Source organism: Engraulis encrasicolus, chromosome 7, assembly GCF_034702125.1.
Source record: "Engraulis encrasicolus isolate BLACKSEA-1 chromosome 7, IST_EnEncr_1.0, whole genome shotgun sequence".
NCBI classification, from domain to species: Eukaryota; Metazoa; Chordata; class Actinopteri; order Clupeiformes; family Engraulidae; genus Engraulis; species Engraulis encrasicolus.
In genome coordinates this window covers 36709245-36718881 of record NC_085863.1, presented here as the reverse complement: position 1 = coordinate 36718881, position 9637 = coordinate 36709245, and positions in this window count along the sequence as shown.

The following is a 9637-nucleotide window of genomic DNA, read 5'->3' as shown; positions in this document are numbered from 1 at the left end:
CGCGGCAGCATAACTCAAGTCCTCCAACAACAGTGTAAACATCTAGGACCAGCAGTCAAATTTATAAAAGATATTGAAGTTCTTTCTACTGCTCGCTCTTCGTGCTCTGTACAGCCCACCAATCACAACTAAGTGGGAGAGGAAAGGACTTGAATATCAATGTGGCCGCACAGTGTCAGAGAGACGCCCGCCGCTGCTCTGTGCAGCAGTGTGTGGCGAACTGAAGAGAAGAGAGAACTCTTGCAGACAGAATACAATTACTGTCAGCTTGTCAAAGAAGTGCGGCAGCTGGAGGAGAGAGGTGCAGAGGCTTGGTACTACTACTGGGCGGAAGACAGTACCTTGTAAAAGCCTTGTTTCATTCGGTGTATAACCTACTGTATGATCAGCCTTACAGACACCTCCGTAGTAGCACTGCACATGTGCTTGATGTTCCATCGCTCACTGTCAGCGAGCTATGTAGTCATGATGGCATACTATGCGACTGTGCGTGTGGAGTGTAAGATACATGATGCTGTTAATGTGATAAGTGTACAGAGCAATAGATCTGAGTTTGTTCATGTATGGGTCCACGTCCACCTACATAGTACATGGAACATGTGCATAAATTAGGCTATACAATAATTTGTGCATAAATTATACAACAGCATTTCATACTTCTGGGACACTCTATTCACTGATGACTTTACCACTTAGGATAGGGTGAGTTTTAACTCATGAATGGATGATTATAGATTTGTCACTCACAGCACACTTTGCCATCCATCCTGAACACATTTCCATTCTCTAATCCCTATAGGGTCCTATATGTACCATGGCCACTGCACAGTGGGGTGTTTTTGTGTGGCGTGCTCTTGTAAAGTGGGCTCTGAGGTTATGAGTGCAATGGAGGGCTCTCTGAGCTCGAGACAGCAGGAGTGGACACTGAGGGCCAGAGATGCAAAAAAAAAAAAAAAAAAGACGCCTTAGAAGAAGCTAATCTCACATGAGTGTAGAAACACCTTGGGATTGCTCTCTCTCTCTCTCTGTCTCTCTGTCTCTCTGTCTCTCTCTCTCTCTCTCTCTCTCTCTCTCTCTCTCTCTCTCTCTCTCTCTCTCTCTGTCTCTGTCTCTGTTTCTGTCTCTGTCTCTCTTTCTGTCTCTCTGTCTCTCTGTCTCTCTCTCTCTGTCTCTCTGTCTCTCTGTCTCTCTCTCTCTCTCTCTCTCTCTCTCTCTCTCTCTCTCTGTCTCATTCCCTGCTTTGCAATAACCTGTTCTGAGTAGCAGCAAGCATATGCGAAATTTGATTAAAACAGCTCCATACGAGATGTAATACGATTAAAACTATGGTGTATGTAAAATTCTGGGAAGCTAAGTGCCGAGATTGATCCCGCTCTCCCAAACACTCCACCACCACATCCGACCCATGATATCCCCAGACTACTACTACTACAAAACCAAAGACTCGCATACTAATCAGAAATCCCCTTTAACCACAGAACATATGAGGAACTCCCCCCCCCCCAAAAAAAAAAACACACATGCAGAATAAATCCTCATCCTTTGTAGCCGAGCGAAATGTGCAACACCATTAACCCAGAGCCATGACGAATGGAGAAAAAGAAGTGACTATACTCATTCATTGAAATATATAAATAATTAAGAGCAAAGAGGATATAAAATGCCTTGAATGGTAATAAACCCTGTGTCTTATTCATCTATAATTCATCAGCACGGTCTTACAAGGATATTGGCTGTGGGGAGTGGGTTTAAGAGATTTTGTCTCTTTCTCTCCCCTGATATATTAAAGTCTTCGAGTCGTTCTGCTGCTCATTGGAGACATGGGCGACAATATTTGAATAATGAATGTGATTTCGTTGTAAATTATTAAATATTTCGTAATGGTTATTGTTTGAGCAACATGACCAAGATTCAAAGTGTCTCGGGATTACCGTGGGATTGGGTCACAAGGATTTTTTTTACAGAACATCAGCAATGATGATGAAATTAATAGAGAATGAGTGGCAATTGAGGAAAGAGCACAAAATAAGACTATTCCTGTTGGTCTTTAAAAGTTTTCAACATTAGACAAGACTACATTTTTAATTTTGATCTGATAGTTTCAATTATTTACACCTCTGGGTTTCCTTCTAGCATGGCAAAGGGTGCATACAAATACTGTTACAGGCTCCAGACAGACACAAGGCAGTAAAATACAAGACTGCAGAAGTCTGAAAACGATAATGAGTCCATACACACCACTGAAATATAGTCTGCAGATGACTGAGTCACCAGGGCCCCATGTATATACGGGGCCCACACACAATGCACTTTATGTGGATATATGGCTGGGGGGGTCCATTGGAGCTGATTGTGCATAGGGCCCAAAATTTGCTGCTACGTCCCTGCCTGTATGACAAGTGATATGTATGCCGAATGTGTCTTTTCAGGGGTCATCTCAGTAAGGTCATACAGTCATAGCCACACACTGATTCATTATTTATTGTATGTATTTATATATTGGGTGAGGCTCTGCTGCATATGGGGCCATGGGCAGCTCAATAAATATCTGCCAGACAATTACTTCATAATGATCGTGCGTTGTTGCAACACCACATCGTAAATCAGGTACATAGAAATACCAAGCCTGACTAAAGTGCAGCACTGTCCAGCTTCATTTGATATTATTATGTCCATAGGGCCTACCACACACATGCACGCGCGCACACACGCACACACACACACACACACACACACCCAATACAACACAACACAATATGAATCAATGCAATATGAATCAATACAAGAGAAGTGAGTAAGTGGGCTGTTCCAACTCCTCAATCTTCCAGCACAGACAGACAGACTGGCAGGCAGGTAGACGGACAGGGAGGCAGGGAGGCAGACAGGGAGGCAGGCAGGCAGGCAGGCAGGCAGGCAGGCAGGCAGGCAGGCAGGCAGACAGACAGGCAGGCAGGCAGGCAGAGGGACAGACAGACAGGCAAACGGGCAGACCAACAGGCAGGCAGAAAGACAGAGAGACAGACAGACAGGCACACAGCCAAATGGACGGACTGATGAGCATCATGTTTTTCCATGATTTGTGTTGTTGGTGTGTGGCGCATGTAGTGATGATGTAGACAGGCCGCGGGCAGACATCACTCTCGGCGAAGAGGCCTAATTGACATAAGTGAGGGGATCTGGAATTGCGCAGACCAATTTCATACCTGCTGGCGCTGGCAGGCTGGCAGGCAGGCAGACCGGGACACAAAAGACACAAAGACAGTGAGTTGCTTAAACGAATTCAGATTCAACGGATGTCTCCATCTCTCCTCTCCTCTCCCCCCACACACACACACTGCCTGTCTATCATTCCTCCCTTCTCTTTCTCTAGCGCACACACAAGCACACACAAGCACACACACACACACACACACACACACACACACACACACACACACAAACGCACACGCGCGCACTCACTCACTCACTCTGTCAGACACACACACACGAACACATACGTACATGCACACACTCTACTTTCGAGTATCTGTGTATTTATTATGTGTGTAATTATTAAACTGCGAAGGTAGGCACTTAAATCGCAATTCTGTCCACACGTCTCATGGCTGCCATAACCTTGAGCTGCGGTGGATGTGATAAGACTTCATATTTCCTACGGTGGTGCTACAAGACCTCGGTGGGAAAAAAAAAGAACATATAGGTCACATTACTATGCTCTCACCGGTCAGCACTGACCATGTCCATGTGACTCCTTCACTCAGGCATGCTGCTGATGATGACATGATGTACACGTCAACACCCCCCCCCCACACACACACACACACACACAAGTCTCCATTACTGCAATCCACCGTATCAATTATAGTGGACAAAAGTGGGTATCATTTACTGGAATATATTGTCTCCGCTAATTGAAAGTAAAATGTTTTTTTTAATTATTATTTCAACATTAAAGCATGAGCTGCAAATGCTAGTCCTATTATTTTGCACATTTTAAGGCCTTGGTTACACTATGTGGAAAATATATATTTTTATCTGTTGTTTACATATTTTTATAACGTTTACAATGACATGTGGATCACCATTGTGACAGGTGCGTTTTAGAAAACTCCAGAGCTAGAACTCTGTTTATGTGCAAACAAAAAAAATCCATATACAGTACGTGTAAACAGGGCTTTAGTCTAAAACTGTGAAACAGTTTATACCTTGAATTTGAATTTTGCTAATATGTCCATGTAGAAGTCGTGTAGAAGTATAGGTACAGGGATTAAAGTTTTCCGTCGCTATGACGGATTTCCGTCAACTGGATTTTCGTTTGGACGGATTTCCGTCCTTATAATTCATGTCAATTAATTTACAATTTTTACTTTCCAACTGAACTCAAATCGAGAGCACTCCTGGTCATGAGAAGGGGAGGAAAGGTGTGTTTGGTGTACGGATTTAGTTATACACGCCACCACCGGTGGTGTCATACAACAGATTCACTCAGTAGTTTTGAGCATCTTCCGTGTTCCAAAAAAAAAAAGTACACGAGCGGTCAACAAATCAGTTGCGGCGCAGCGCGAGAGATTAAAAAAAAACAAATAGCCAACATTGTTGCTGATGGCAGAAAAGAAAATAAGTGTAATACTATGTCTTTAAAGTGCAATGACCATCATTAAACGAGTTGGACTGATATTCCAATATGGGCTAATAATAATGCATATGCATGGAATGCATAGCTGGAAGAAGGTAGGACACGTATGTTTCCATTATCATTGCGCCTGCCGTGGTGGATAGTTAGAAAAAAAAGAATAGTTTACTTCGACTGCGCATGATGTCCTTTTCATGAAGGGTTTTCCTTTTAAGCATTGTGACTTTTACTAACATTGCCCCAATGGGACGGCTATCATTGGCAGCTAGCTAGGATATACCATGCGTAATACCATGCGTTTCATCCTCAAAGTTTAGCACGTTTGACTGGCTACGTGTAGAACTAGCTCTAGTTTTCTTTCTGACAATTTACAGTCTCACCTGTAATCATAGCATATTAACTTTGTTGTTGTCGATATATATTTAAGAAATAAGTTAAAAATGGGTTGCATTTTACAGGGGTCACGGAGGCTTTCCCTGGCAGAGCCATTATTGAGTGCGGTAAAGTTAGTTTGATATTGGACATTCATTTGACATTCAAAATAAAAACGTGATGGATCTGAAAAATAAGTCTTGTGGTACATGAGGGACTTCTGTCCCTATGTTAAAAATATGGTTTGATGACTCAAGGTCAAAAGGTCAAGGAGCCTAATTAGTTTATATCAACATATTAAGTATTTTTATTATTTGTAGAATTACTTGAGTGCTAAATCTAAAAAACAAGTCTTGTGGTAAATGAGGTATATTTATCTCTGTTTTATAAAACTGGTGTGGTGATCAGAGGTCAAAAGGTCAAGGAGCCTAATTCATTTACAACACATTTTTTATGATTTTATTTTTTTCTGGATTGACAGAATGAAGAATGACAAAACGAACTCTTGTGGCATATGAGGGACACATGCCTCTGTGTTACAAAACTGGTTAACCAACTCAAGGTCAAAAGGTTGCGGAGCCTAATTCAATTATATCACTCATTTTTGTAAATATTATTATTAAAATACCCACCAAAGTGGTTCATCTCTAAAACAAGTCTTGTGGCAAATGATGGACATTTATGTCTGTGTGATAGACCTGGTGTGGTGAGCCAAGGTCAAAAGGTCAAGGAGCCTAATTCATTTATACCACCATTTTAAATATGTTTTATTATTTATAGAATTGCTTGAGTGCTAAATCTGAAAAACAAGTCTTGTGGTAAATGAGGTATATTTATCTCCTTTTTACAAAACTGGTGTGGTGATCCGAGGTCAAAAGGTCAAGGAGCCTAATTCATTTACAGCACATTTTTTATGATTTTATTTTTTTTCTGAATTGACAAAATGAAGAATGACAAAATGAACTCTTGTGGCATATGAGGCACACAACACTGGTTAACCGACTCAAGGTCAAAAGGTCGCGGAGCCTAATTCATTTATATCACTCATTTTTGTAATATTATTATTAAAATACCAACCAATGTGATGAATCTGTAAAACAAGTCTTGTGGCAAATGAGGGACATTTATGTCTGTGTGATAGACCTGGTGTGGTGAGCCAAGGTCAAAAGGTCAAGGAGCCTAATTCATTTATACCACCATTTTAATTATTTGTTATTATTTATAAAATTACTTGAGTGCTAAATCTAAAAAACAAGTCTTGTGGTAAATGAGGTATATTTATCTCTGTTTTATAAAACTGGTGTGGTGATCAGAGGTCAAAAGGTCAAGGAGCCTAATTCATTTACAGCACATTTTTTATGATTTTATTTTTTTCTGAATTGACAAAATGAAGAATGACAAAATGAACTCTTGTGGCATATGAGGCACACATGCCTCTGTGTTACAACACTGGTTAACCGACTCAAGGTCAAAAGGTCGCGGAGCCTAATTCATTTATATCACTCATTTTTGTAATATTATTATTAAAATACCAACCAATGTGATGAATCTGTAAAACAAGTCTTGTGGCAAATGAGGGACATTTATGTCTGTGTGATAGACCTGGTGTGGTGAGCCAAGGTCAAAAGGTCAAGGAGCCTAATTCATTTATACCACCATTTTAATTATTTTTATTATTTATAGAATTATTTGAGTGCTAAATCTAAAAAACAAGTCTTGTGGTAAATGAGGTATATTTATCTCTGTTTTATAAAACTGGTGTGGTGATCAGAGGTCAAAAGGTCAAGGAGCCTAATTCATTTACAGCACATTTTTTATGATTTTATTTTTTTCTGAATTGACAGAATGAAGAATGACAAAAGGAACTCTTGTGGCATATGAGGCACACATGCCTCTGTTTTACAAAACTGGTTAACCGACTCAAGGTCAAAAGGTCGCGGAGCCTAATTCATTTATATCACTCATTTTTGTAATATTATTATTAAAATACCCACCAAAGTGATTCATCTGTAAAACAAGTCTTGTGGCAAATGATGGACATTTATGTCTGTGTGATAGACCTGGTGTGGTGAGCCAAGGTCAAAAGGTCAAGGAGCCTAATTCATTTATACCACAATTTTAATTATTTTGTATTATTTATAGAATTATTTAAGTGCTAAATCTAAAAAACAAGTCTTGTGGTAAATGAGGTATATTTATCTCTGTTTTATAAAACTGGTGTGGTGATCAGAGGTCAAAAGGTCAAGGAGCCTAATTCATTTACAGCACATTTTTTATGATTTTATTTTTTTCTGAATTGACAAAATGAAGAATGACAAAATGAACTCTTGTGGCATATGAGGCACACATGCCTCTGTGTTACAACACTGGTTAACCGACTCAAGGTCAAAAGGTCGCGGAGCCTAATTCATTTATATCACTCATTTTTGTAATATTATTATTAAAATACCCACCAAGTTCAAGGGACCTAATTCATTTAGAACACTTTTTTTTATTTCATTTTTTCCCAAATGGACAGAATGAAAAATGACAAAATTAACTCTTGTGGCATATTAGGGACATGTGCTTCTGTGTCACAAAAATGGTTAAGAAACTCAAGGTCAAAATGTAAAACAGAGGCATGTGTCCCTCATATGCCACAAGAGTTCGTTTTGTCATTCTTCATTCTGTCAATCCAGAAAAAAATAAAATCATAAAAAATCTGTTGTAAATGAATTAGGCTCCTTGACCTTTTGACCTCGGATCACCACACCAGTTTTATAAAACAGAGATAAATATACCTCATTTACCACAAGACTTGTTTTTTAGATTTAGCACTCAAGTAATTCTATAAATAATAAAAATAATTAAAATGGTGGTATAAATGAATTAGGCTCCTTGACCTTTTGACCTTGGCTCACCACACCAGGTCTATCACACAGACATAACTGTCCCTCATTTGCCACAAGACTTGTTTTACAGATTCATCACATTGATTGGTATTTTAATAATAATATTACAAAAATGAGTGATATAATTGAATTAGGCTCCGCGACCTTTTGACCTTGAGTCGGTTAACCAGTGTTGTAACACAGAGGCATGTGTGCCTCATATGCCACAAGAGTTCATTTTGTCATTCTTCATTTTGTCAATTCAGAAAAAAATAAAATCATAAAAAATGTGCTGTAAATGAATTAGGCTCCTTGACCTTTTGACCTCTGATCACCACACCAGTTTTATAAAACAGAGATAAATATACCTCATTTACCACAAGACTTGTTTTTTAGATTTAGCACTCAAGTAATTCTATAAATAATCAAAAATATTTAAAATGGTGGTGTAAATGAATTAAGCTCATTGACCTTTTGACCTTGGCTCACCACACCAGGTCTATCACACAGACATAAATGTCCCTCATTGGCCACAAGACTTGTTTTACAGATTCATCACATTGGTTGGTATTTTAATAATAATATTACAAAAATGAGTGATATGAATGAATTATGCTCCGCGACCTTTTGACCTTGAGTCGGTTAACCAGTTTTGTAACACAGAGGCATGTGTGCCTCATATGCCACAAGAGTTCATTTTGTCATTCTTCATTCTGTCAATTCAGAAAAAAAAATCATAAAAAATGTGTTGTAAATGAATTAGGCTCCTTGACCTTTTGACCTCTGATCACCACATCAGCTTTATAAAACAGAGATAAATGTACCTCATTTACCACAAGACTTATTTTTTAGATTTAGCACTCAAATAATTTTATAAATAATAAAAAATAATTAAAATGGTGGTGTAAATGAATTAGGCTCCTTGACCTTTTGACCTTGGCTCACCACACCAGGTCTATCACACAGACATAAATGTCCCTCATTTGCCACAAGACTTGTTTTACAGATTCATCACATTGGTTGGTATTTTAATAATAATATTACAAAAATGAGTGATATAAATGAATTAGGCTCCGCGACCTTTTGACCTTGAGTCGGTTAACCAGTGTTGTAACACAGAGGCATGTGTGCCTCATATGCCACAAGAGTTCATTTTGTCATTCTTCATTTTGTCAATTCAGAAAAAAATAAAATCATAAAAAATGTGCTGTAAATGAATTAGGCTCCTTGACCTTTTGACCTCTGATCACCACACCAGTTTTATAAAACAGAGATAAATATACCTCATTTACCACAAGACTTGTTTTTTAGATTTAGCACTCAAGTAATTCTACAAATAATAAAAATACTTAATATGTTGATATAAACTAATTAGGCTCCTTGACCTTTTGACCTTGAGTCATCAAACCATATTTTTAACATAGGGACAGAAGTCCCTCATGTACCACAAGACTTATTTTTCAGATCCATCACGTTTTTATTTTGAATGTCAAATGAATGTCCAATATCAAACTAACTTTACCGCACTCCAATAGTGCATGTCTTGTTCTGGGAAGCAGTGTTCTGATGGGTGGACTCATGGTCAATAAATGCCGTTTCGGTGTTTGTTTCACTTTCAAGGCTTGTTGTAGGCTACTGTGTGATGCTATTTTTGCTAACTGGAATAGTGTGCAGCAACAGTTGTGTGTGCTTGTTTTTGAGTGGCTCAACGTCTGTGCCCATCCTCTCGGACTATACGCTTCGTTTGAGTTCAGTTATTTGC